Source organism: Scyliorhinus torazame, chromosome 4 (assembly GCF_047496885.1).
Source record: "Scyliorhinus torazame isolate Kashiwa2021f chromosome 4, sScyTor2.1, whole genome shotgun sequence".
NCBI classification, from domain to species: Eukaryota; Metazoa; Chordata; class Chondrichthyes; order Carcharhiniformes; family Scyliorhinidae; genus Scyliorhinus; species Scyliorhinus torazame.
In genome coordinates, this window is record NC_092710.1 from 169,904,952 (window position 1) to 169,930,672 (window position 25,721).

Consider the following 25,721-nt stretch of genomic DNA (forward strand, 5'->3'; position numbering starts at 1 on the left):
GGGAGGGTGCCCAAAAGGTGAGTTGACCTGAAAAGATAAGGGCCGTCAGTGGCCCCACTGCGGCACTGCGGTGTGTCCTCACTGGGGGGGGGGAGTAATATCCATGTGTGCGGGAGGTGACATTTATCGTTTGTGGTTGGGGGATTTGGGGAACCCTCAAGCTCACTTATCAACGGGTCACCCTTTCAAAATGGCGGCCCGATCTCTGAGGAGTCGGTCTCGCTGGTGAGTTCAACTCACCATTGCTGAAAAATAAAGTTCCAAAAATGAGCCCCTACGTGAAACCCACCATGCCTGGCTCCCTCGCCATCTGATTCGTCCGACTTGCCCATCAGCTAATTGCTGCTAACAAGGGAAATTGCTTTTCAATGCTCCCTCAACACTCTTTCCCAGTCAAGACACAAGGATGGCAACGCCGAGACAAGTTCCTCGCTTTGGGGGTGTCAATCTGGCCAGACTTCCCAATGCCATGGATGAGAGGGGAACACACTGTTCCCCTGAGGGGGTCAGACAACCATTAGCAAGGTTAGCAATGCCACCTGAAAGGCAACGACAGCTGCATTGAGTGCAGGCAGCGTGATCAGGAAAACTGCCGTCCAATATCGGAAAAAGTCCAACGACCTCAAACGAGCTGCAAGAGTAAGTTACCACATCTCTCATGGCATCAGTCCAGTCTGCCACCCTTCAATTTCCCATTTCAGTGCTGCATTACTTTCCTTAGCATGGACTTAATTTTTTTGAAAAATATCCCACTGGCCTCTCTATTCCTGCATCATTGTCTTCTTGTAGCACTTCCCCTGCAGTCAGGTCACTGGCATCCATGGCCATTTAAATGGCTTGGAAAAGTCGAGAACTGCCAACTGGCTTGCTTCATAATATGGCTCTCAGTCTCCCAAACTCTAATTGGAAGGTGTGGACCACACCGTTTCCGCTTGTTTCCTATCTTTCCAGTCATCGTTTCTTCTTATCTCTCTGTCTCTGATCTTCACGTGTCTTTTCTTCTCCTCCTTTGTATTTTCTTCTTTTTTTCTGTAGCTTTGAATTTAGATGTATCTGGCAGTGATAAAATTACTTCTTGATCTTGCGAAGAAACAGATGCTCTATTCACATTTTCCTCCCATCAGTGGGACATATTCTAGTCGAGTGTTGAAATGAATTCTTAGACAATTTCACAGTAGCCACCTAGTTGCTCAACCAGTTCTTTTCTTTGAATTGTTGAGGCACGGTATTATCTACCAGAGTTTTTCTGATCTTTCATTGGCTCCATAGTTGACAGGTAAAGGAAAGTTTTCAGCGTTGACTACATGGATATCATAGGATTGGATTTCATGGATTGTTATTGACGTTTGACATTCAGGTGCACTGGGGATAGAGGCCAGAAATGAGCCCTCAACACCTAACTATGTCTGTCGCAGCTGAAGTTTCAAGTTATTAACTTGTCCATTCAGTCTTCTCGTTTGATCTTCATACTTCAAGAGTTGCCTTCTGACCTTACTATAGTGCTCTACCTCATTCTGTAGTTGTTGCTCTGGTATCCATTTATGGTTTTGATATTCACCCTGAGCAAGCTTTCTGGGATATTCTGTTTTCTTCAATTCAGCTTGAAGAGCTAAATGAGCAGCAGTAGGTTGATTCAGCGTTTCACAGTTTCTGATTTTCAGCCTCATCTAGCTGCTTCCTCAACGTGTTGATCTCAGCCTGAAGCTCTGTAATTTCTCTCTTTAATGATGCATAATCTGCTATGTCCTTTCAGAATAATGATCTTTAGGGGCTTTTCGCAGTAACTTCATTGCAGTGGTAATGTAAGCCTACTTGTGACAATAAAGATGATTTTATGTTTATTTTTTATTATTGTCACAAGTAGGCTTACATTAACACTGCAATGAAATTACTGTGAAAAGCCCCTAGTCACCACATTCCGGCGCCTGTTCGGGTACACAAAGGGAGAATTCAGAATGTCCAATTCAGCTAACAAGCACGTCTTTTGGAACTTGTGGGAGGAAACCGGATGGAAACCCTCGCAGGCACGGGAAGAATTTGCAGGCTCTGCACAGACAGTGATCCAAGACGAGAATCGAACCTGGGACTGTGAATCTGTGAAGCAACAGTGCTAACCACTGTGCTACCATTAACTATTCATTCAGCAAACCACTCTGCTTCATTAGCAAACAAACTTGGGCTGCAGCTGCATTCAGTTCCACCTCCAACTTCTTAACTTAAACGCGGGTTTCCTGGAGTTCCTCTCTTTTAGAATGCGCACAGTAAGAGGTCTTACAACACCAGGTTAAAGTCCAACAGGTTTGTTTCCAATCACTAGTTTTCGGAGTGCAGTTCCTTCATCAGGTGAATGGATGATAACAGACTCTTCATGTAATCGAGCTACCTCTGCTTCAATTACTTTCTCATTCACTGTTATTTTCTCAGTTCCTTTACAATACCCTTCCTGTAGTTCCAGCTGACACCTGCACAGCTCATTCTTCAGCTTTTGCTCGTAAGTCCCCTCAATGCTTTTCACTGCCAGCTCCCATCTCCAGAGATCCTGTTCTAAACTCTTGTTCCTTTGGTCACGCAAATTCTGAGACAGTTCAAAGGTTTCAATTAATTGTCTAAATTTGACCTCTCGATTTTGCAGTTTCAGCTCTTTCAGTCAACTTTATCTCTGCGTATAGATTTCTTTTTCCTCAACCTCCTGTTGTTTCTGAGGTCTCTCAATAGCATTTTTCTCTTTTGTGATCAATGTTTCAGACTGCATCTGGTACATTTTATCTGGCTTTGATCTATGCTCTTCTATATTCTTCTGTGAATGCTCTTTCTCCTGAATCCAAACCTTAGCCAATTTAAAATCCTTAAAATGCTGCAGCTCTTGCGACATGTCAGCCTGAAGCCGGTCTTTTTGATTGCGATATACAAGCAAATGTGTTTCCCAAAAATCATCTTGTAAATTTGTTGAATGAAAAGTTGAATATTCTTCATCAGCCATTTGAAGTTTATCAACAATAGATTCCTTGTACTCTGGAAGGCAACTGGTCTGAGTTTTCTGAATTCCCACATGTCCTGCCGTTTGTATCTCATGTTCTATCCACAGCACTTCCAGACGATATTTGGGTGGTACCCTATCTGATGAACAATCGCCCATTCCTCATCCACAAGAATAATTTTGACTACTCTACTATCTGATTGTGGCATGACTTTAACCTCTTGTGGTGATCTTTGTTTAGCCATTGCCCTGGTCACCACATACGATAGAAAAATATCAGGAACTGTTCCTGTAACTTTTCTGTCTCCTTATCTTCCCCTAGACTCTTTGTAATCATGGGTGAAGCTACAACCATCCCTCCTGCCAAATCATTCCGCAAAAGTAAGTTTAATCTGTCCACTGGTAACTACTTAACCCCTCTGACAACTCCTGGACCTGACATTAATCACACTACTTCGATTGTATTTCAAACAATGGAAACAGGATATAATCTCCATTTATCGCATTCATGAACACTTCAGCTTTCTCTGGAGAGAAAGCCAAATACCTCTCAAGTAGGAGAGTTTGCACAACACCTGTGCCCCTTTAAAATAGTTGAAATGAAATGAAAATTGCTTATTGTCACAAGTAGGCTTCAAAGAAGTTACTGTGAAAAGCCCCTAGTCGCCACATTCCGGCGCCTGGTACGGGAATTGAACCGTGCTGCTGGCTTGCCTTGGTCTGCTTTAAAAGCCAGCGAGTTAGCCCAGTGAGCTAAACCAGCCCCTAGTTGTGGGTTTGGCTACATCAGTTGATGAAAATGGGCTGATCTTCCCCTTAGAAAAAAACCCTGTATATCTCTCATCTATCTCATTCATCACACCTGCTCCCACAGCAGTGTTTAATACATCAGGTCTCCTAAGTCCAGTCAGAGTTACAGTCTGCCCTGTAGTATTCTCCAATTTTGTTCCCTTTTCAGAATCTTCCTTATGAATGACAATAAGTTCCATGAGCCCGCCTTGCAACTTCTAACACGCTGAACAAACGTGTCCCACCTTATGACAATGGTAAAACTTAGGCTTTCGAGTTTCACCTTCACCCTCAGTACCTTCCTTCCTAGTCTGAGGAGGAGATCTCAGGACATTCCTGGCTATCCGTTCCTTACCCTGGATACCTGCCTTCCTTTCACTCTCCCACTTCCAGGCCTTTTCAAAATTATGGGGGTGACGATACAAAGGTTTAAATTTATGGATCAGCTCATAATCGTCAGCCATCATTGCTGCTCGTCTAGTAGTCATCAGCGTTTGGTCTTCAACATGGATTCTTATCACAGAATGTAGGGAATTCTTAAATTCATTCAAGAGAATGATCTCTCTCAGAGCCTCATAGGTAGGTGCAACACCCAATGCTCGTACCCATCTATTAAAATTGTTCTGTTTTACCCTTTCAAATTCGGAGTATGTCTTTCCCAGCTATCCCCTTAAATTTCAAAACTTTTACCTAAATGCTTCAGGAACCAATTCATATCTCCCCAGAATAACCCTGCCGGCTCAAGCACCTCGGACTACCCCTCACAGTGCCTTCAGCCATGAATAAGTTCCCCCCTGCCCGTGGATTGTCCCTCCCCCGACTGTGGCAGCGCTGGACTGAGTCCGCAGCCGCCACACTGCGTTCCCGACGGATGAGACCATGAGAGACGCACGCCGTCGGGAATTCGGCCGGTCGGTGGCGGAGTATCGGGACGGGCCTCAGGCAATGTCCTAAGGCCGTCGATGAACGGCGCGGCGTAATCCTCGAGTACGTTGCTTTTGAGGTTGTGGAGCATCTCGAAAGCTGTGCCGCCCCCGATTTGGTCGTAAACTTGGATTCTCCAGCCGTTCGCCGAACGCGATTTCAGCATTGCCAACCGGAGAATCCATCCCTTTAATTTTTCATTTTTTCTGCATTTCCAATTATTTCATTTGTAACTGGATTTTAGCTAATTCTATGGTTTGTTGCCATGACCCAGGCTGTGTTTCTGGCATTTCTTTCAAATTTAAATACTGAGCAATTGCTTTAGTTATCTCTCCTTTCCTAGCTTTAGCTGGCACCTCTATTTATAATTCACCTGCCAATTCGATTAGCTTGTCTTTTTGAAGCCCTTTTAAACAAACCAAAGACTAGTCATTCACCTGAAGAAAACCTTTTGCAGCTACCAGAGCCATCCTGTTAAATTACCTCAAACCTATTGTCTCTTTTTAATTTATACTGTAACCCAAATATCGCCATCTACCATTCCAAAGACCACAGAACTGAGCCCCCAAATTATGTTAGGATCCCCTGGGCTAGTTCGCGGTCAATTCCAGCCCTACTTGACTCGGGGTCACAACGCAATTGAAATAAACAAATAATTCTTAGAGAAAACACCCAAAGTCTTTGGCCTTTGGCTGCCCAGTAACTGCAGTCACGAGGGGCGACATTCTCCGACCCCCCGCCGGGTCGGAGAATCGCCGTGGGCTGGCGTGAATCCCGCCCCCGCCGGTTGCCGAGGTCTCCGGCACCGGAGATTTGGCGGGGGCGGGAATCGCGCCACGCCGGTTGGCGGGCCCCCCCGCTCGATTCTCCGGCCCAGATGGGCCGAAGTCCCACCGATAAATTGCCTGTCCCGCCGGCGTAAATTAAATCACCTACCTTACCGGCGGGACAAGGCGGCGTGGGCGGGCTCCGGGGTCCTGGGGCGATCTGACCCCGGGGGGTCCCCCCACGGTGGCCTGGCCCACGATCGGGGCCCACCGATCCGCGGGCGGGCCTGTGCCATGGGGGCACTCTTTCCCTTCCGCCTCTGCCACGGTGGGACTCCCTCCACTGCGCATGCGTGGGAAACTGTCAGTGGCCGCTGACGCTCCCGCGCATGCGCCACCCGGAGATGTCATTTCCGCGCCAGCTGGCGGGGCAACAAAGGCCGTTTCCGCCAGCTGGCGGGGCGGAAATTCGTCCGGCGCCGACCTAGCCCCTCAATGTTGGAGCTTGGCCCCCAAAGATGCGGTGCATTCCGCACCTTTGGGGCGGCGCGATGCCCGTCTGATTGGCGCCGTTTTGGGCGCCAGTCGGCGGACATCGCGCCGTTTCCGGAGAATTTCGCCCCAGATTTGTAAATTTAAATACAATCAATTTTCTTAATAACAGTAGCTAGAATTCAATATGCAGCAAATACAACTGGTTAACTATTATCTAATTCCTAAACTCCCTCTTTAACTCGCCCCCACCGTCTATTTATACACACACACACACACAAGAAAAATAAACAAACACAGATGGGAAAAGAAGGGTGTAAAAATAATGATGAAAGTAAAAATGATAAGTCTTTGTTTCAGGTGGTTATGTTCTAACACACCTTCCTTTAATTTACACCGTCAGTTTGAGGTTTCTGCTTTTGCTCTGTAATGGTTTGCACTGTAGATTCATCCTGGTTCTCTGTCGGCACAGAAATGCAGCAGCTATGCAGCTATTGTAAAGAGCAAAAGAGAGAAAGAGACTCTCACAGTTTCTTCTTGAGCATCCAGGCCCAGACTGTCCTTTTCTTGGTACTCTGAAAACCATCCCACTCAGATAGGGACAATTGCCGCCTGTCACCAGGCAAAATATGGCCTTCTGGCAAACTCATTGGTCACCAGCCAACCAATCGAACCGAGTTCCTCCGATATCTCGGGTGCCAAAAAGTCTGAGTTCAGCTGTTCAAAAGCTAGCACAGTGTACGATTTTGTAACTTTTGAATTCCTCATTTCCTCTGCTCAACTTAAAGGTACATTTCCATTAAATATCCATGGATCAAAAATGATAATGGCAGGGCAGCAAGGTGGCACAGTAGTTTGCACTGCTGCCTCACGGCGCCGAGCATCTGGGTTCAATCCCGGCCCCAGGTCACTGTCCGTGTGGAATTTGCACATTCTCCCCGCGTCTGCGTGGATCTCGTCCCCCCAACCCAAAGATGTGCTGGGTAGGTGGATTGGCTACGTTAAGTTGTCCCTTAATTGGAAAACAAATGACAAATAAATAAATAATGACAAAATAAAAGAAATGGGACATAAGGGAATCAACAGGAAGAGCCCTTACAGGACATCCCTTGACTTCCCTCCTGATACATTCCACTTACTTTTTTACAAGGCCTCCTGCATTCCAGCACGTCTTCAGATGGCTGATTAAATCCAACCCAATGAATTTATCCTCTTCAACAGCAGGCCATGCTCCCTGGTTCCACTCTTCTGGAAAAGGCGAATCAACTTGTCATTGTCAACATCATCTATTTCCTTTACAATCCTCAAAGCAAGCATGCCACTTCCCAATCCGTCTTTTCCAGTTAGAATGTGCTCAGTCTACATAATTGTTCCTTAAACCTTTTCCAATTGGGGGGGGGGGGGGGGAAACTGAAGTGACATCACAGTAAAGCTGTGACCTGATTGGCCGGTTGGGAAACTGTTAAATTTGGAAAAAAAACATTGAAAAAGTTATTAAATCTAATTGATTAAGTAGATAGTGGAGTAACTAAACCTGAGGGCAGAGATTAGAATTTAGCATTTAATTTTACATCTAGCATCAGGGCCATATAGTTAATTGTAACTCAATCTAACAATAATTCAAGTGTTTATTTTAAATTAAGTAATTAGTGCATAAATGTCACTCAGCGGGGTGCAGTGTTCCAACTGTGAGATGTGGCAGATCTGAGATGCTTCCAGTGTTCCGGTCGACTACATCGGCAGCAAGTGTAACCAATGGCAGCTCCTCACAGGCCGCGTGATTCGGTTGGAGCAGCAGTTGGATGCATGCAGGTGGCGGAAAACGTCATTGATAGGAGTTATAGGTCACGTCCAATATGCAGGCAGACAGATGGGTGACCGCGAGAAAGGGCAGGCAGTCAGTGCAGGAATCCTCTGTGGTTGTCCCCTCTCTAACAGGTATACCTTTTTGGATACTGTTGGAAGAGATAGCCTATCAGTGGAAAACAACAGCAGCCAGAACAGTGGCACCACAACTGGCTCTGTTGCTCAGCAGGGGAGGGCAAAGTGAAGGAGAGCGATAGTTATAGGGGACTCTATAGTAAGGGGCACAGATAGGTGCTTCTGTGGAAGTGAAAGAGACTCCAGGATGGTATGTAGCCTCCCTGGTGCCAGGGTCAAGGATGTCTCTGAACAAACACAGGACATCCTGAAGGGGGAGTGTGAACAGCCAGAGTTCATAGTACAAATAGGTACTAACGATATAGGCAGGAAGAGTGATGAGGTCCTGCAGAAGGAGTTCAGGGAGTTAGGCAGTAAGCGAAGAAGCAGGACTTCTAAGGTTGTAATCTCAGGATTACTCCCTGTGCCACGTGCCAGTGAGGCTATAAATAGGAAGATAGTACAGCTAAACACGTGGCTAAACCAGTGGTGTACGAGGGAGGCTTTCAAATTTCTGAACCATTGGGATCTCTTCTGGGGCAGGTGCGACCTGTACAAGAAGGATGGGTTGCATCTAAACTCGAGGGGCACCAAATCCTGGATGGGAGGTTTGCTAGTGTCACTTGGGAGGATTTAAACTAATATGGCAGGAGCGTAGGAACCGGAGTGTTAGCTTAGAAGGTGTCATAACTGAAGGGGAAATAGGGAACAAGAATAATAGAACATCACCTTCTGACAGAACAAAAAAGGTGACAAGTGTGAAAAGGGAGGTGGCCAATGCAGGGCTAATGGTGTTGTACCTTAATGCGCGCAGTATACGGAACAAGGTAAATTAGTTTGTTGTGCACATTGAAATTGGCCGGTACAATGTTGTGGGCATCTCAGAGACGTGGCTACAAGGGGATCAGGGCTGGGATCTAAATATACACGGATATGTGTCCTATTGAAAGGACAGGCAGATGGGCAACGGGGGCGGGGTTGCATTGTTAGTAAGGAATGAAGTTAAATCAATAGCAAGGAGTAAACAGAATCAGAAAGCATAGAATCTCTGTGGGTAGGGTTGAGGAATCGCAAAGGTAAAAAGACCCTGATAGGAGTTATGTGCAGGCCCCCTAGCAGTAGTCAGGATGTGGGAAGAAAATAAATCAGGAGGTAAAGCATATAAAAAGGCAATATCACAATAATCATGGGCGACTTCAATATGCACGTGGACTGGGAAAATCAGGTTGGTAGTGGATCCCAAGGAAAGGAATTTGTGGAATATTTAAGAGATGTTTCTTTGGAGCAGCTTGTGGTACAGCCCACTAAGGGGTCAGGCAATTCTGGATTTGATGATGTGTAATGAGGCCGACTTGATTAGGGATCTTAAGGTGAAGGAACCCTTTGGGAGCAGTGACCACAATATGATAGAATTTACCCTGCAGTTTGAGAGGGAAAGCTGGAGTCAGATGTAACGGTATTACAATTAAATAAGGGTAACTACAAAGACATGAGGGAGGAGCTGGCCAGAGGTGATTGGAAAAGGAGCCTAGCAGGGAAGACAGTGGAACAGCAATGGCAGGAGTTTTTGGGGGGTTATTCGGGAGGCACAGCAGAAATTCATCCTAAGAAGGAGGAAACATGCTAAGGGCAGGACAAGGCATCCATGGTTGACGAGGGAAGTCAAGGGCAGCATAAAAGCAAAAGAAAAAGCATACAAAGTGGCAAGGATTAGTGGGAAGCCAGAGGATTGGGAATCATTTAAAAGTGAGCAGAGGACAACTAAAAAATCAATAAGAGGAGAAAAGATGAAATATGAGTGCAAGCTAGCTAGTAATATAAAAGAAGATAGGAAGAGTTTCTTTCAATGTATAAAAGGTAAGAAAGAGGCATAAATAGGTATTGGACCACTGGAAAATGTGGCTGGAGAAGTAATAATAGGAAACAAAGAAATGGCAGGCGAACTAAATAGTTTCTTTGCATCAGTCTTCACGGTGGAAGACATCAGTGGGATGCCAGAGCTCCAAGAGAAACAGGGGGGAGAGGTGAATGCAGTGGCCATCATTAAGGAGAAGTTTCTAGGGAAACGGAAAGGTCTGAAGGTGGAGTATTCACCTGGACTACACCCCAGCGTCCTAAAAGAGATAGCCGAGGGAATTGTGGAGGCATTGGTGGTGATCTTTCAGGAATCAGTGGAGGCAGGAACGGTCCCAGAGGACTGGAAAGTGGCTAATGTAACACCACTATTTAAGAAGGGAGGGAGGCAGGAGATGGGAAATTGTAGGCCGGTTAGCCTGACTTCGGTCTTGGTAAGATTTTAGAATCTGTTATTAAAGATGAGATCGCGAAGTACTTGGAAGTGAATGGTAAAATCGGACTGAGTCAGCACGGCTTTGTCAAAGGGGGGTCATGTCTCTCAAATCTGTTCGAGTTCTTTGAGGAGGTAACAAGGAAGTTAGACAAAGGAGAACCAGTGGACGTGATTTATTTAGATTTCCAGAAGGCCTTTGACAAGGTGCCGCATAAGAGACTGTTAAATAAGTTAAGAGCCCATGGTGTTCAGGGTAAGTTCCTGTCATGGATAGAGGATTGGCTGACTGGCAGAAGGCAGAGAGTGGGGATAAAGGGGTCTTTTTCAGGATGGCAGCCGGTGACTAGTGGTGTGCATCAGGGGTCTGTGATGGGACAACAACTTTTCACAATATACATTAATGATCTGGAAGAAGGAACTGAAAGCACTGTTGCTACGTTTGCAGATGATACAAAGATCTGTCGAGGGACAGGAACTATTGAGGAAGCAAGTGGGCTGCTGAAGGATTTGGACAAGCTAGGAGAGTGGGCAATGAAGTGGCAAATGAAATACAATGTGGAAAAGTGTGAGTTTATGCACTTTAGAAAGAAGAATTTAGGCATAGACTATTTCCTAAATGGGGAAATGCTTAGGAAATCAGAAACAAAAAGGGACTTGGGAGTCCTTGTTCACTATTCTCTTAAGGTTAATGTGCAGGTTCAGTCGGCAGTTAAGAAGGTAAATGCAATGTTAGCATTCATGTCAAAATGGGCTAGAATACAAGACCAGGGATGGACTTTTGAGGTTGTATAAGGCTCTGGTCAGACCCCATTTGGAGCATTGTGAGTAGTTTTGACCCCGTATCTAAGGAAGGACGTGCTGGCCTTGGAAAGGGTCCAGAGGAGGTTCACAAGAATTTTCCCTGGAATGAAGAGCTTGTCGTATGAGGAACGGTTGAGGACTCTGGTCTGTACTCATTGGAGTTTAGAAGGATGAGGGGGGATCATATTAAAACTTACAGAATACTGCAAGGCCTGGATAGAGTGGACGTGGAGAGGATGTTTCCACTTGTCGGAAAAACTAGAACCAGAGGATACAATCTCAGACCAAAGGGATGATCCTTTAACATAAAGATGAGGAGGAATTTCTTCAACCAGAGGGTGGTGAATCTGTGGACCACTTTGTCACAGAAGGCTGTCGAGGCCACAAACTCAGTGTTTTTAAGCCAGAGTGAGATAGGTTCTTGACTAATAAGGGGGTCAGGGTTATAGGGAGAAGGCAGGAGAATGGGGATGAGAAAATATCAGCCATGATTGAATGGCGGAGCAGACCCGATGGGCCGAGTGGCCTAATTCTGCTCCTATGTCTTATGGTATCCTAATCCAATCCCTTCATTCTATCAATCATCTTGTGTGCTTTGTTCTGAATCCTTTCAATAGCTGCTCTATCCTTGGTGATGTGATATAAAAGAAGTGTGACCAGTAAGTTATGGTTGATGCAAAGAGGGTCAGGAAGATTCTAAAGGGGCCAAAGAATAGTGAGCTCCACATGTCTGACAATATTTAATAAACAATTTCAATCAACATTCGAGGTCAATCCACCACAAGCACCACTGATAACATGCCCAAAATGAATTGGCCCTCCAAGCATTTTGCCCATTATCTTCTCCTTGACTACAGTCAGCATGCATGCATCGCTATTGATCTTCTGCTATCGAAATATGCCCTTGCAGAATAATATCTTGTCACAAAGCTGGAATTCAATTTCAATTATTTATCTCGCTGGCAGTATTTATTATGCTTTTACCCTGATGTTTCACTTTTGCTGTTGCATTACTGAGTGTATCCGACTGGCTAATCTAATACTGCTTTCGGCTGCTACCTAATATAAATTGAAGGTGACTGACAAATAAGTATGTTAATCTTCTTCTTCTTTATTATTAGTGTCACAAGTAGGTTTACAGTAACACTGCGAAAAAGTTACGGTAAAAATCCCCTCGTCGCAACACTCCGGTGCCAGAGGGAGAATTCCAAATGTCCAATTCAACTAACAGCACATATTTTGGGACTTGTGGAAGGAAATCGGAGCACCCGGAGGAAACCCAGGCAGACACGGGGAGAATGTGCAGACTCCGCACAGACAGTGAACCAAGCCGGGAATCAAACCTGGGACCCTGGCGCATGAGTAACTTTCAGGATGATGGTAGCTCTCTACATTTTTCTACAAAATCCGAACACAGCCTGAAACCGTTCATTTGTTGATATTGTTACTGACTGAATCAGCTGTCCTTCTGACAGCTGGGTGGCATGGATGGTCCTTACCTTAAAGAGCTCCCAACTGTGGCATACAAGTGCCACAACCCTAGGTACTAGGCATGTGTGTAACAATGGGAGGAGGAGAGGAGTGTCCTGGAGAATAACAACCACACATACACAGAGCCAAATTGAAGAGAGAGCAACCTGTTTGGTACTGTTTGTTTATCAGTAAAATAAATTACATATTCACTGGGTCCTGAAATGTTAACCTTCAGCATGAAAAGCAATCAACACTTTCAATCAAAGAACAACTACTGTGGTAAATTAAGTAAAATAAATCACTAACAGCTTCAGCCCTGCTATTCGCAGGTTGGTGCAAAATAGAGAGAGCTTTGGCACTCATGCGTGCTGACCTGGGGATTCATTGATGCCAGAAAGATTCACCGTGAGAGAGTCTGAGAGCTTCCACCAGCAGAGAATCAGGACTGTGTCCCATTGGCAGAGAAGCTTTGTCAGAATGGAATTCTCATGGCTCGACTGTGGAAAATTATGCAGAGTGCCAAACATATCAGTTTCTCTGCAGTTACTGAGGTTGGACCATCATTTTGAATGGGCAACCGATCCCAGCATCCAGGGACAGGCCCCCTCCCCCACAACGCAAATGTTGATACCCTGCTGACAAGCGAAGCACCGGCAAGCACTCATCAAGGAGGGGCATCTTCCCCCCATCATGGGAATAGTGGGTCAACCGCATACCGTGCACACATGCGGGATACCTGACCGCTCCCACCCAAACCCCTCAGTTAAGCTCATTATCCCCTTCGTTCCCCCCATAATGTATATAAACATTCTTGTTATGAGTGACACATGCCTACCACTTCAACAATGCTAAGTGCTTTCTGCAGTTAGAAAAGAGGAAGTGAAACCACAGTTGCTTTGAAGTGGTCAGCAGCTGTCAATCATGACAAGAATGTATATAAACATTGTGGCTAGGATCAATGGTTGGCACTTCAGATACAATAAACATGAAGGGAAAGATAAACAAACCTCCTGGCAGCTGTGTTAAAGCTGTTAATCAAAGCCGAGTTAAAAGTCCTGCACTGTGAAATTGAATCAATGCTCAGCATTTCAAAAGATCCCAGGGGATTTCAAGCCTTTTCAAGAGTTGTGGGCTTTCTAGGAAGGCTCTGACCCTTCAAAAAGCAATAGTTTTGAAAGCATAGGTTTGAGGGAGCAGATGATGTGAAGAAAGGGATACAATTCCTTCCTTGATTCTTCACTGAACTGCCTGGTCTGTTCATCATCTATCAGGCAGAGCAGTTCACCACTTCAGAGTTAAAACAGGTAAAACCAGGATGAAAACCTTGAACAGAGGGAAGCCTGATGTCACCATGCCAAGAGTAATCTTCTGGGTGTCCAGAGCTGGAAGGGGCAGACCAGACACTGGACGCTATCCAGGATCGACCCTTGGAGGGCACTTCCTCTGCAGCCTGGAAACAGCAGAAGGCACATGGGCAATGTGCTGCTGACCCCCTTGATACCCTCTGGGTTCATTACGTCAGGACTGCGCTTAGCAATACTAACATCAAAGCCTGCCCCGATGGAGTTCCCACTGTGGGGGTCAGAGCACAATGTTTGTGGGGGGTGCATTTGGGCTTCCAGACATTAATTGCATTCAAATCAAAGCAAATCAACTGTTTTCATTTTCATGTTGGGACGGGAAGCCCGCTATGGCTGGTGGGGCCTGCCGCCTGGCACTAATCTTCTTTTTCGCTCAAGGTGGGATTATCTGCCCGATCGGGATTCCCAATCTTTGGGGTGCAGGATGGAGTGAATGCATTGAATAGAAACCCCCGTCGGGCCGGAGAATCGCCGGGGGCTGGCGTGAATCCCGCCCCCGCCGGTTGCCGAATTCTCCGGCACCGGATATTCGGCGGGGGCGGGAATCGCGCCGCGCCGCGCCGGTTGGCGGGCCCCCCAACCCCCCCGTGATTCTCCGGCCCGGATGGGCCGAAGTCCCGCTGCTAAAATGCCTGTCCCACTGGCGTAGATTAAACCACCTACCTTACCGGCGGGACAAGGCAGCACGGGCGGGCTCCGGGGTCCTGGGGGGGGTCCTGGGGGATCGCCTGGCATGCGATCGGGGCCCACCGATTCACGGGCGGGCCTGTGCCATGGGGGCACTCTTTCCCTTCCGCCTTCGCCACGGTCTCCACCATGGCGGAGGCGGAAGAGACTTCCTCCACTGCGCATGCGCGGGAATGCCGTCAGCGGCCGCTAACGCTCCCGCGCATGCGCCGCCCGGAGATGTCATTTCCGCGCCAGCTGGCGGGGCGGAAATTCTTCCGCCGCGGGCCTAGCCTCTTATGGTTGGGACTCGGCCCCCCAAGATGCGAAGCATTCCGCACCTTTGGGGCGGCGCTATGCCCAACTGATTTGCGCCATTTTGGGTGCCAGTTGGCGGACATCGCGCCGTTACCGGAGAATTTCGCCCAGAATGTTCCATTCCGAAGTCTTAACATCTTTTGCTTAAAAGAGTATAAAAACTGTGAACTCTTTGTTATACCTTTGAGTTTGCCACAAAGAGACCAGGGCCGGGATTCTACATTTGAGAGACTGTGGCTAGGCTTCTACATTAGGGAGACTAGGGCGGGATTCTCCCCTAACCGGCGGGGCGTGAACCACTCCGGCGTCGTGCCGCCCGGAAGGTGCGGAATCCTCCGCATCTTCAGGGGCTAGGCCGGTGCTGGCGGGGTTGGCACCGCACCAGCCGGTGCCGAAGGGCTAGGCGCCATGCCAACCAGCGGCGAAGGGCCTCCGGCGGCCGGTGCAAGTTGGCGCACGCGCGAGAGCGCCAGCGTGTGCTCCGGCCAGCGCGGAGGGAAAGAGTGCCCCCACGGCACAGGCCCGCCCGCGGATCGTTGGGCCCCGATCACGGGCCAGGCCACCGTGTGGGACCCCCCGGGGCCAGATCCCCCCGCACCCTCCCACAGACTCCACAGGCCACCTGCAGGGCCAGGTCCCGCCGGTATGGACCTGGTGTAATGTACGCCGGCGGGACCCGCCGAAAAAGGGCGGCCACTCGGCCCATCGCAGGCCGGAGAATCGCCGGGGGGGGGGGGGGGGCGCTGCCAACGGCCACCGAACTGTGTGGCGCGATTCCCGCCCCAGCCGAAAAACCGGCGCCGGCGCGGGGCAGCGGGGCGGGATTCACACCGCCCACCCCGCCCGGCAATTCTCCGGCCGAGTGGGGTTTGGAGAATCCCGCCCTATATTCTCCCGCTGGAACTGGATGCAATTCAGTATCCCTCGCCATGTAATTTTAAGGGAATCCCGCTATTGAGCCACCATTTGGAGTGGATGGCCCGATAGCAAGGTCCAGCACCTGACCACCCCTCCAGCATCACAAAACAGCCCCTGCCCCTATCCGCATCGTGACCTAGCCCGCCCCCCCCCATCCCCTGGAGTCTCTGGATTTCGCCCACTTCCCCCAAGTACTTGGGTGACCAGATCTGCCCACCTCCCAGAAACCCCTTGGATAAGAAGTTCCCCCCCCAGAGACCCCCTAACTATAGTGATCCCCCACAGAGACCTTCTAAATAAAGGAACCCCCGTACAGAGACCTGGGAATAAAGACACCCCCCCCCCCACCCCCCCGCCACAGATCCTCTAGAAAAGAGTCCCCTATCTGGAAGCTAGAGAGCAGTCCAGACAGGGACAGTGAAAAGCACTACTGTTGAAACACTCACCTGGGTATACACCTGATAGCTCAGACAGCGAAAGCACCACATGTCAATTCCTGGAAAGAGAAAAGCATTGACCAGTGTTTAAACCCTTCAGATACTCCAGCTCAAAGCCATTTGTTAATTTCCCCCAATGGGCTGTGGTTGGAAAACATCGGGGTTAGCCTTGCTTCATTCATCATTCTTAAACTCTAAAGTGCTCTAACCACAATGTTTACAAGCATCAACCACTTCAAAGAGAGTTAGGCGCTGTCAATTTCCAGAAGCACTTCAAAAATCACTCAAACGTGAAGGGGTGATTGGAAGGTACATAACTCTCTTTGGGGATCTCTGTGGGGGTCCCTTTAGTTAGGGGATCTCGGAGGGTCCCTTTAGTTGGGGAGATTGGGGTGGGTCCCTTTACTTAAGGGGTCTTTGTTGCTCTGTGGAGGGTTCTCTTATTCAGGTGATCTCATGGGGTGTACCCTATCTAGGAGGTCTCTAGGGAGAGTCTCCATATCTAACGTCCTCTGGGGCGTTTACCGTTTTAAGGGGGGGGGGATTCTCTGGGTATATCTCCCATTTTAGGGGGGTCACTGGAGGGGGGTGGGGTGTCTCGTAGGGGAAGAGTGGGCAGGTTGTGCATTGTAGGAGTGAGAGTGGCCCTCAGGTCCAGTTGTGTTCCACGCCATGTGATTCACAGCCAGAAGGATCGGAAAATCTGAAGCAGGGCCTGCTAAGTGGATACAAATGGGTCTCCCCCCATAGGCGAGCATGCGCAATCCCTGATCCCACCATCAGCGGGGAGCCAAAGCATAGCGGTCTGTTCGGCGCCAGCATGAACCTCGATCTTGGCTGGACTCTCTGCTCAATCGCAATCTGTGTTGCCGGTGTCGCGGAGCAGAGAATCCAGTCCAAGGTATAGAGGTGCCCCCACTCTGCATTCTTGCAAACATGGTGAGATGTTTTATTAGGGCTGTTGCTTATACAATCTAAGCTGGAGCAAACACTCAACACTGACGACCCTAGAGATAACGTGATATTTCACCAGCAGGAATGTATGAAAAAATGAAATGAAAATCGCTTATTGTCACAAGTAGGCTTCAAATGAAGTTACTGTGAAAAGCCCCTAGTCGCCACATTCCGGCGCCTGTTCGGGGAGGCTGGTACGGGAATGTATTCTCTGATACCCCATTCCCTTTAGTAACTCCCCACTTCCTTTACTTCTTTCATGCAATGATAACTATTTAACATTTTTACAGCAGTCTCAGTTATCCATTATCTCTATACACATATTTACAACTCAATAAGACAGTCTCTCAGGTGGACTTTCATTCCTTTTAGGTTGTATTCGATGTTCTGGAAACTGGCTACTCGAGACTTTGAAGTGTCCTTTTTTCCTGCAGTAAGTGGGATTTCCTGGGAAGTTATTCCAGTGTCCATCAATGTAGGTATTGGGAAGTATCAGAAACAAAGGGAAGTATCAGAAACAAAATCTGAACTTGTCTCTCCATCTGGCTTCCGTTCTGAAGTATCGCTGTCTATATTGTCCAAGGAAAATACGTCAAGAATTTTCCGCAATTTCACTTTGTGAAGCGCGTAGCTGGTGAGCATGGCATTGCCAAACTCTTTCATCATCCGTGTGAATGGAATATGATATCGGACCTGTATTGGCTAGGATCATAGAAGGTGGTGCAGCTTCTGACCAGCACTCTCCATCCACGATTAAATATTCTGTTCTCTCTCCCAGCAATCTGTGCTTGTTGTTGTCGTTTGACAATCTCTGATGTATCAGGTGGTAGTAACAAACCAAACTGTTCAGTTTCCTCTTGAACAGCAGCACTGCTGGTGAACTCTGTGTTGTTGCGTGTGCAGTGTTCCAATAAGTAATTAAGAATTTGTTTACTCTTCTTGTCAATGTACCTTGGTCCTTTGATGCCTTGATGGAATGTTTCAATGACTGAACAAACCGTTCAGTCAGCCCATTTATTGCAGGATGGTACGGAGCTGAATTTTGTGCTATATACCATTCCTTCTTCAGTAGTCCTTGAATTCCTTCCAAGTGAACTGAGCACCATTGTAACTCATTTTTTTTAAAAAATGTAGATTACCCAATTAATTTTTTTTCCAAATAAGGGGCAATTTAGCGTGGCCAATCCACCTAACCTGCACATCTTTGGGTTGTGGGTGAAACCCACATAGACATGGGGAGAATGTACAAACTCCACACGGATAGAGACCCAGAGCCGGGATTTGAACCCGGGTCCTCAGCGCCGCAGGCACAGTGCTAACCACTGTGCCACATGCCGCCCATTGTTACTCATGACCTGCTCCAGTGTACCAAACCTTGCGAATATTTCATCTAGCTTCTCAATGGGTTGTTCAGTCATCGTGGTGTTCATGATAACTTCTGGCCATTTAGAGTGCGCATCCACAATCATTAGGAACATGTGACCCTCCACTGGACCCACATAGGCGCCCATAGGCAGCATGATTGCCCAGTGGTTATCAGTGCTTCACAGCGCTAGGGTCCCAGGTTCGATTCCCGGCTTGGGTCACTGTCTGTGCAGAGTCTACACGTTCTTCCCGTGTCTCCGTGGGTTTCCTCTGGGTGCTCCGGTTTCCTCCCACAAGTCCTGAAAGACAGGTTGTTATATCATAGCATTTAAAGTGCAGAAGGAGGCCATTCGGCCCATCAAGTCTGCACCGGCTCTTGGAAAGAGCACCCTATCCAAGGTCAACATCTCCACGCTATCCCCATAACCCAGTAACCCCACCCAACACTAAGGGCAAATTTGGACATGAAGGGCAATTTATCATGGTCAATCCACCTAACCTGCACATCTTTGGACTGTGGGAGGAAACCGGAGCACCTGGAGGAAACCCACGCACATACGGGGAGGATGTACAGACTCCGCACAGACAGTGACCCAAGCCGGAATCGAACCTGAGACCCTGGAGCTGTGAAGCAATTGTGCTATTCACAATGCTACCGTGCTGTCCAATATGAATTGGACATTCTGAATTCTCCCTCGGTGTACCCAAACAGGTGCCGGAATGTGGTGACTAGGGGATTTTCATAGTAACATCATTGCAGTGTTAATGTAAGGCTACTTGTGGCACTAATAAAGATTATTATTAGTATTTGGCTGTGTCAGCTATTCCCACAGATATAATGGTTGCAGTGGTGGAGTATTTCTTGGTTTTGCACAGGACTGACATTGCCCCACTTTCTCTTTGATTTGAGCATCTAATTTGGTCACCAAATATAACTGTGTCAATTCCTTCATTCTCACCTGACTAAGATGTCCTTCATGCAGTTGGTCAAGGATTTTACTCTGCATACGCAGAGGAATAATCACTCAGATTCCCCACAATAAAATTCAATTCTGACTTGTCAATTCAGATCTTGGTGTGATCTATGGCTTGAGGTCTGGATTTTTACAGTGAACATTTGACATTGTTCCTTTTACGAACATGTTTATCATTGACCTCATCAGTGAATCAGTTCTTGTATATCTCTGTACTTGAGATGAAGCCACAAGTGAGAATTTTGCCAAAATGTTTTTCAGTTTCTTGTTTGACTTGTAAGGGCAATCTTGACAAAGTATCAGAAAGTGCGCATGTTGCTGTGACTTGCTTTATCGGCTGCCGCACATGTGTGCCACCAATATCAAAGGCCCTCTTTGTAACCTATGAGCTGCGAAAGAAGGACTCGCTACACGGCCAAAAGATTGTCGTCAAAGTTTGCTGATCCATCAAAAGAGTAAAATAACGTTGATAAGGTTGTGGTGGAATCTTCTTACCCCGAAAATGATGCTCAAAGCCTCTTTTTCGAGCTGAGTGTAATTGTTTCAGTGCTGGTAAGAGTGCGTGAAGCAAATGCTATTAGTTATTCCTCTCCTGGAGGCATTATGTGCGAGACAACTGTACCAACCACATTGGGTGATGCATCACAAGCAAGTTGTAACTTCATCTTGAGATTAGGGCAGTACGGTAGCGTTGTGGATAGCACAATTGCTTCACAGCTCCAGGGTCCCAGGTTTGATTCTGGCTTGGGTCAATGTCTGTGCGGAGTCTGCACATCCTCCCCGTGTGTGCGTGGGTTTCCTCCGGGTGCTCCGGTTTCCTCCCATAGTCCAAAGATGTGCAGGTTAGGTGGATTGGCCATGCTAAATTGCCATTAGTGTCCAAAATTGCCCTTAGTGTTGGGTGGGGTTACTGAGTTATGGGGATCGGGTGGAGGGGTTGACCTTGGGTAGCGTGCTCTTTCCAAGAGCCGGTGCAGACTCGATGGGCCGAATGGCCTCCTTCTGCACTGTAAATTCTATGATAATCTAGTGAACCAACAGCTCTGACGTCTGTCTTTTACCTCATTGTCTGAACGTTTGGATTCTTCTGACCAGTGCCATTCCTGTAAGGCACATAATAAAGTTTCCAAATTCAGCATGCATTCATCATAATAATTGATTAATCTTAAAAACTATTTTAGTTATGGGGTCCTTCTAATATTGCTGTCATCTTCTTTAGCTCCATGTTTAAACCGATTGATGGCCCACAAAATCTATGGATGTTTGAAAAAGTCTCACTTTTCCTTTTTAACTCAGAGATTATGGGTGGGATTCCCCGATTGCCCATACCGAAATCGCGTTCGGTAATTGGCCGGAGAATCCGCTTTTACGCCGAAATCGGGGGCAGCGCCATTTTTCGAATGTTCCGCCCCCTCAAAACCGACGTAATCGCTGAGTACGCCGCATGCCACTGTGATGGTCTCAGCACATCACCTGAGGCCTTCACCCGCTGCTCTGCCCCCGATCGGCCGACTTCCTGACGGCGTCGGTCGCGTGGCCTCTCCGTTTTGGGGGACCTCGCATGGCGGCTGCGGACTGTGTCCAGCGCCGCCACAGTTGGGGTGGGAATGCCATTCTGCTGGCAATGGGGGCTTTAGTGGGGGCTGGGGGGACTGGTGAGGGGTGGTCTGGGGTGGCAAAAGGGGCACTATCTGGCAGGCCAGGTCCATGTGCGGCCGGCGCCATGTGTACAGCGCGGCCGCCCCAGGTCGTAGCCGTGCGCATGTGTGGCCATGGACCCGGCTATTCTCCATCCGTATCTGCTGGTAAAGTGGGGTCTTTACGTGGCGCGGCTGCTAGCGGACCATCGGTGCAGGAGCATCGGCGACTTTTTGGTCGTAAGACCAGGCGCTTCCTCCAGACATAGCCGCAAAATCGGAGAATCCAGCCCTATATTTTTGTTCACGTTTCCGAGCAGATTCTAAGTTCTTCAAGTGTTCCTGTTCACATAAACTGGTAATAAGAATGTTTTCGAGATAACATTGCACTCCGTTCAGCCCACTCAGAATTTAATCCATGGACCTCTGAAAAAGTGTGAGAGAAAATGTTATCCCAAAAGGAAGTCTTCTGTAACGAAACAGACATTTGTGATTCACGATAATGAGTAGCGGCTGTGATTTGCAGCTGCATTCATCTGTAAATACACCTAAGGTAAATCAATTTTACTGAATTTCTGTCCTCCAGACCTTTCAGCAAACAAGTCTTCAATCAACAGCAGTGGATGGTGATCTGAGCACAATACAGGGTTTACAGTTGTTTTAAAATCTCCACTGAGCCATCGCGTTTACAGTCTAGAAACTGTAGGTGTTGCCCAGTCACTCATAACAACTGGTTCAATGATTCCTGTGTGACTGAGCCTTTCTAGTTCTTCTTCAACTTTTGGCCTGATAGTGAATGGTATGGTTCTAGCTTTGAGACATTTTGGTGTATGTTTGGCTTGATCTTTAATTGTACTTCAACGCTAGTCATGGAGCATAGTGAATCTTCAAACACCTCTCAAGGAATTGTTGTAGGTTGTTCTTGGGCTCTGCCAGTTGATTTATTGCTCCCCAGTTTTTTTCAGCCATGCTCTACCAAATCAAGCAGGAAGATTTCCACAGACAATGTGAAGAGACAACTCCTCCGTCTGTCAATTTACGTCTACTTTCACCTCAATGTATCCTTTTAATGGTGTGCCCTCTGACATATATAACATTTGACGGTTTTAAAGGCAGATTATTCAACTTTTGATTATAAATTGTCTCAGGTATGATCGATACTGCTGTGCCTGTATCCATGTCAACCTTAATTTGATGCCCGTCAAGTTTTGGAAATGCCCAGAAATGTTGTTGATCAACCCACACTGACTTTCAGCTCCTGTAGCTTCTTGGACACATCATCTTTTGAGTAGTATTGAACTTCAACTACTAATTTATAGACACTGTTATATTACGTGGAGTAATATATGTTACTCATTTGTTTAATTCGAGTTGAACTTAACTTTGATGATGATGAATACTCAAAGTCGTCCAGTGATAACAAATAATTTATTGAGCAACTAATCAATTAACTTGTGAGTTTGATTCTACAATACTTATACTAGTAGTCACAAACAAGATAGAATTAGATTAACTGTGAATAATATAATTTACACTCTAAGCTAACTATACTCCTGTTCTCTAGCTACAACACATCCGAAGAGAACGGGAAAACAGATTGAGCTTGTATGTATACTCCCTGTTAGTGTTGCCCTCTCGTGATCTAGTTACATTGTATGTGTTGTGTTGCCCTATTATGTATTTTCTTTTATTCCCTTTTCTTCTCATGTACTTAATGATCTGTTGAGCTGCTCGCAGAAAAATACTTTTCACTGTACCTCAGTACACGTGACAATAAACAAATCCAATCCAATCATCTGACTGTACTGACTACATATTAACCCTTCATGTATATACATATACAGAGATCACTACAGACACGACTAGTCGGTTTAGATGTGTTTTTTTTCTTGCACATCCTTGGTGTAGATGATGTTTTCTGAACCCAGCCTACCTTGGCAATATGGCCCTTCTTGTCATAATTTGTGCAATTATTTTCTCTATTCCAGCATTCCCACGCTGAGCGTCCAACATGTATACATCGGTGACATGGTTGTCCCCTTGCAGCCTTGTTTCTTTATGGTATCCATTTGGTGGACCTTCACTCCAGCCCCCATCTGTGAAGCTTCTCTCATTGCAAGCTCCATAGATGTGGCAACTTTGACAACATCTTTGAATGTTAAATCATTCACAATATGCAGCTTCCTCTGAATAACTTCACTACAGAGTCCATAAACCAGCCTATCACGAAGAGTGCCATCAAATGCTGCACCAAACTCAAAGTATTTTGTTAACCTTCTTAAAGTTGCTACTAGTTGTAAAATGCTTTCATCTTCTTCCTGACTATGGAGGTGGAGCTGAAACCAATCTGCAATTAGCGATGGCCTCGGTGAGAAATGCCATTCAGAAATTTTCTTTAGTTCGATATGGTGCTTATCTCCCGGTTTTATTGGGTGAACCAAGTTTTGTAACAGTATAAAAGATTTATGTCCTACTGAACTGAGAAACGTTGCAAACTTTATGTCTTCTGGTGTTTGATTCTCAATGAAATCTAATTGGAACCTTTCCTCATATGAGTTCCAAGTTTCATGGTCTTCATCAAATGCATCCAAGGTGTCCATTATTCCCGCCATTTCGGATCTTGGATACTTCAACCAATTTTCTCCTTTCCAATTCTTTTGTATGTTTGACACAAGCGATTCCCTTATCCACAATGTAGCTTCAGATCTTTCCTTTTTGCCTGGCTGTGGTTTGATTTTTTTCCTGATAGTGACCTGTACAGAGTCACAAGACTTCTGAATCCCCCTACTGCAGCCTGAATCACATGTGTGATCCCTGAAACCCAAACTCGACCCCTGCAATAGCAACCAATTTTTCTAATGGTCATTTTTCTTTACTCATGGTTGTCATCGAATGTTTCGTAAAATATTTCAACATCGGTGACTTGCTTCGCCGACATTTGTGTGTGTGACTCCAGTCCTACGTATCTGCTTTGCTCTCAATGCTACCTGAACCGATTTTGTCGACAATTCGACAATTGTTGAACAATTCGGTTTTCTTGCCTCCAACCTTGTCGCCAGTTTCTCTTTCGTTATATCTTTGAGTTTTCTGCAAGGAGAAAAAGGTATCAAGGTGCCCACACTCTGGATTCTTAAAAAACACGATGAGATGATTTATTAGGGATATTGCTCAGAAATCTAAGATGGAGAACTGTTTATGTCACTATAAATCATGTGACGCTTCACCAGCAGGGATGTATTTGCTGATACACAACAGCATTATACGAAATGAAAACAGAAATTCACTTTTGCTACGTGCAATAAAAACATGTATTATAAAAGTTGCTCACCTGTTTCAGCTACCTAGATGACTAAAAGCACCAATATTCCTTTTTCCAATTCAAAGTGTTAATTTGGAGCTAATTGATCATAATGAACCAAGTGGGTATTACAGTTGATTTGAACTGTCACTCTCAGTAAAGGGATGGCAGGAAGGGAAGATAGCAGATGAAATAATTGTAAATAATTATTATAATTGAAGTCGAAGTATCTATATATCTCAATTCTGTTGCATTTTCTAGAATAAGTTTTAAAGCATGCAATGGAATGTTGTATGTATACAATTCAAACATTTATATGAACTCTTGACTCATAAACAATGAGGAAATTGGTTGTGGGATAACATGCAATTAGCTATCATGGAAGTAGTTTCTTTTCTCCCCTCAATATTAAAATAGATGAGGCACTGAAATTCCACTCTCGTGCGTCCATGGATAACATCATATTGTATGAATTCAAAGGTCAAAATGCTGCACATCACAACAGGGCTGTCAATAACGTCTGAAATTTCTATCATTCTGAGGAGCTTTTTTTTAATCATACTTCTTAGCTGGCTGTTAAAGGAAACTAAAGATATTTTGACTGTATGTAGTCATTTTCATATATATTCTAGTTCAAAGATTGAATAATCCAGTTGCAATTCAGACCCTCAATCAAGTAGTTGGAGACTCCAGTGACTAGTGCAGAAAATGAAAGTAATTGCACAAAATCAGTGTCAGTGATACAAAATCAAGGATCTATTTTACATTGTATTTTTAAATCATCACATCTACATACTAGATCTAAATTATCAATACTTGCAGATGTGAGGGAATGGCTGTTTAATCTTCGTGTAGGTAGTTCATTATCGTCATGTTAATAATAATTAAAATAATCTTTATTTGTGTCACCAGCAGGCTTACATTAACACTTCAATGGTCATAGCATCAAATGCAGAAGGCAAAAGAAAATATACAAATGCAGTTAACAGATGCGTTTGCTTAAGTAATCCAACAAAGATTTCATTGTCATCCTCAGATTTAATTTGTAGATAGCAACCCATCCCTTGAAACCCATAGTTTATTGCTCTGTGTTATTTTGATTAGTTCTTATATCCTTAGACAGTAAGGTCAAATAGCAAGCTTAAAGATTTTACAAAATTAGACATTGTAATGCAAATTTATTGCACTCTGTTTGTTTCTTTTTAAACTTCATTCCCCATGACCATTTCACCCCCCAAAGTTCCTGCCGTACATCTCCCATTGTGGCCAGAATTTTGTCTTACTTTGAAGTCCCACTGATGGGGCTGGAAGCGAACTGGGGCAGGTTGGGGTGACGTCACCTTTTTACACTTTCCCCGCC

General features: G+C 46.0%; 1 pseudogene; it reads right to left on the bottom strand.

Annotated features, from left to right (window-relative positions):
* Positions 1-1,400: 1,400 nt before the first annotated feature.
* Positions 1,401-3,136, bottom strand: LOC140411441 (centriole and centriolar satellite protein ofd1-like; annotated as a pseudogene).
* Between the last annotated feature and the right edge of the window lie 22,585 nt (positions 3,137-25,721).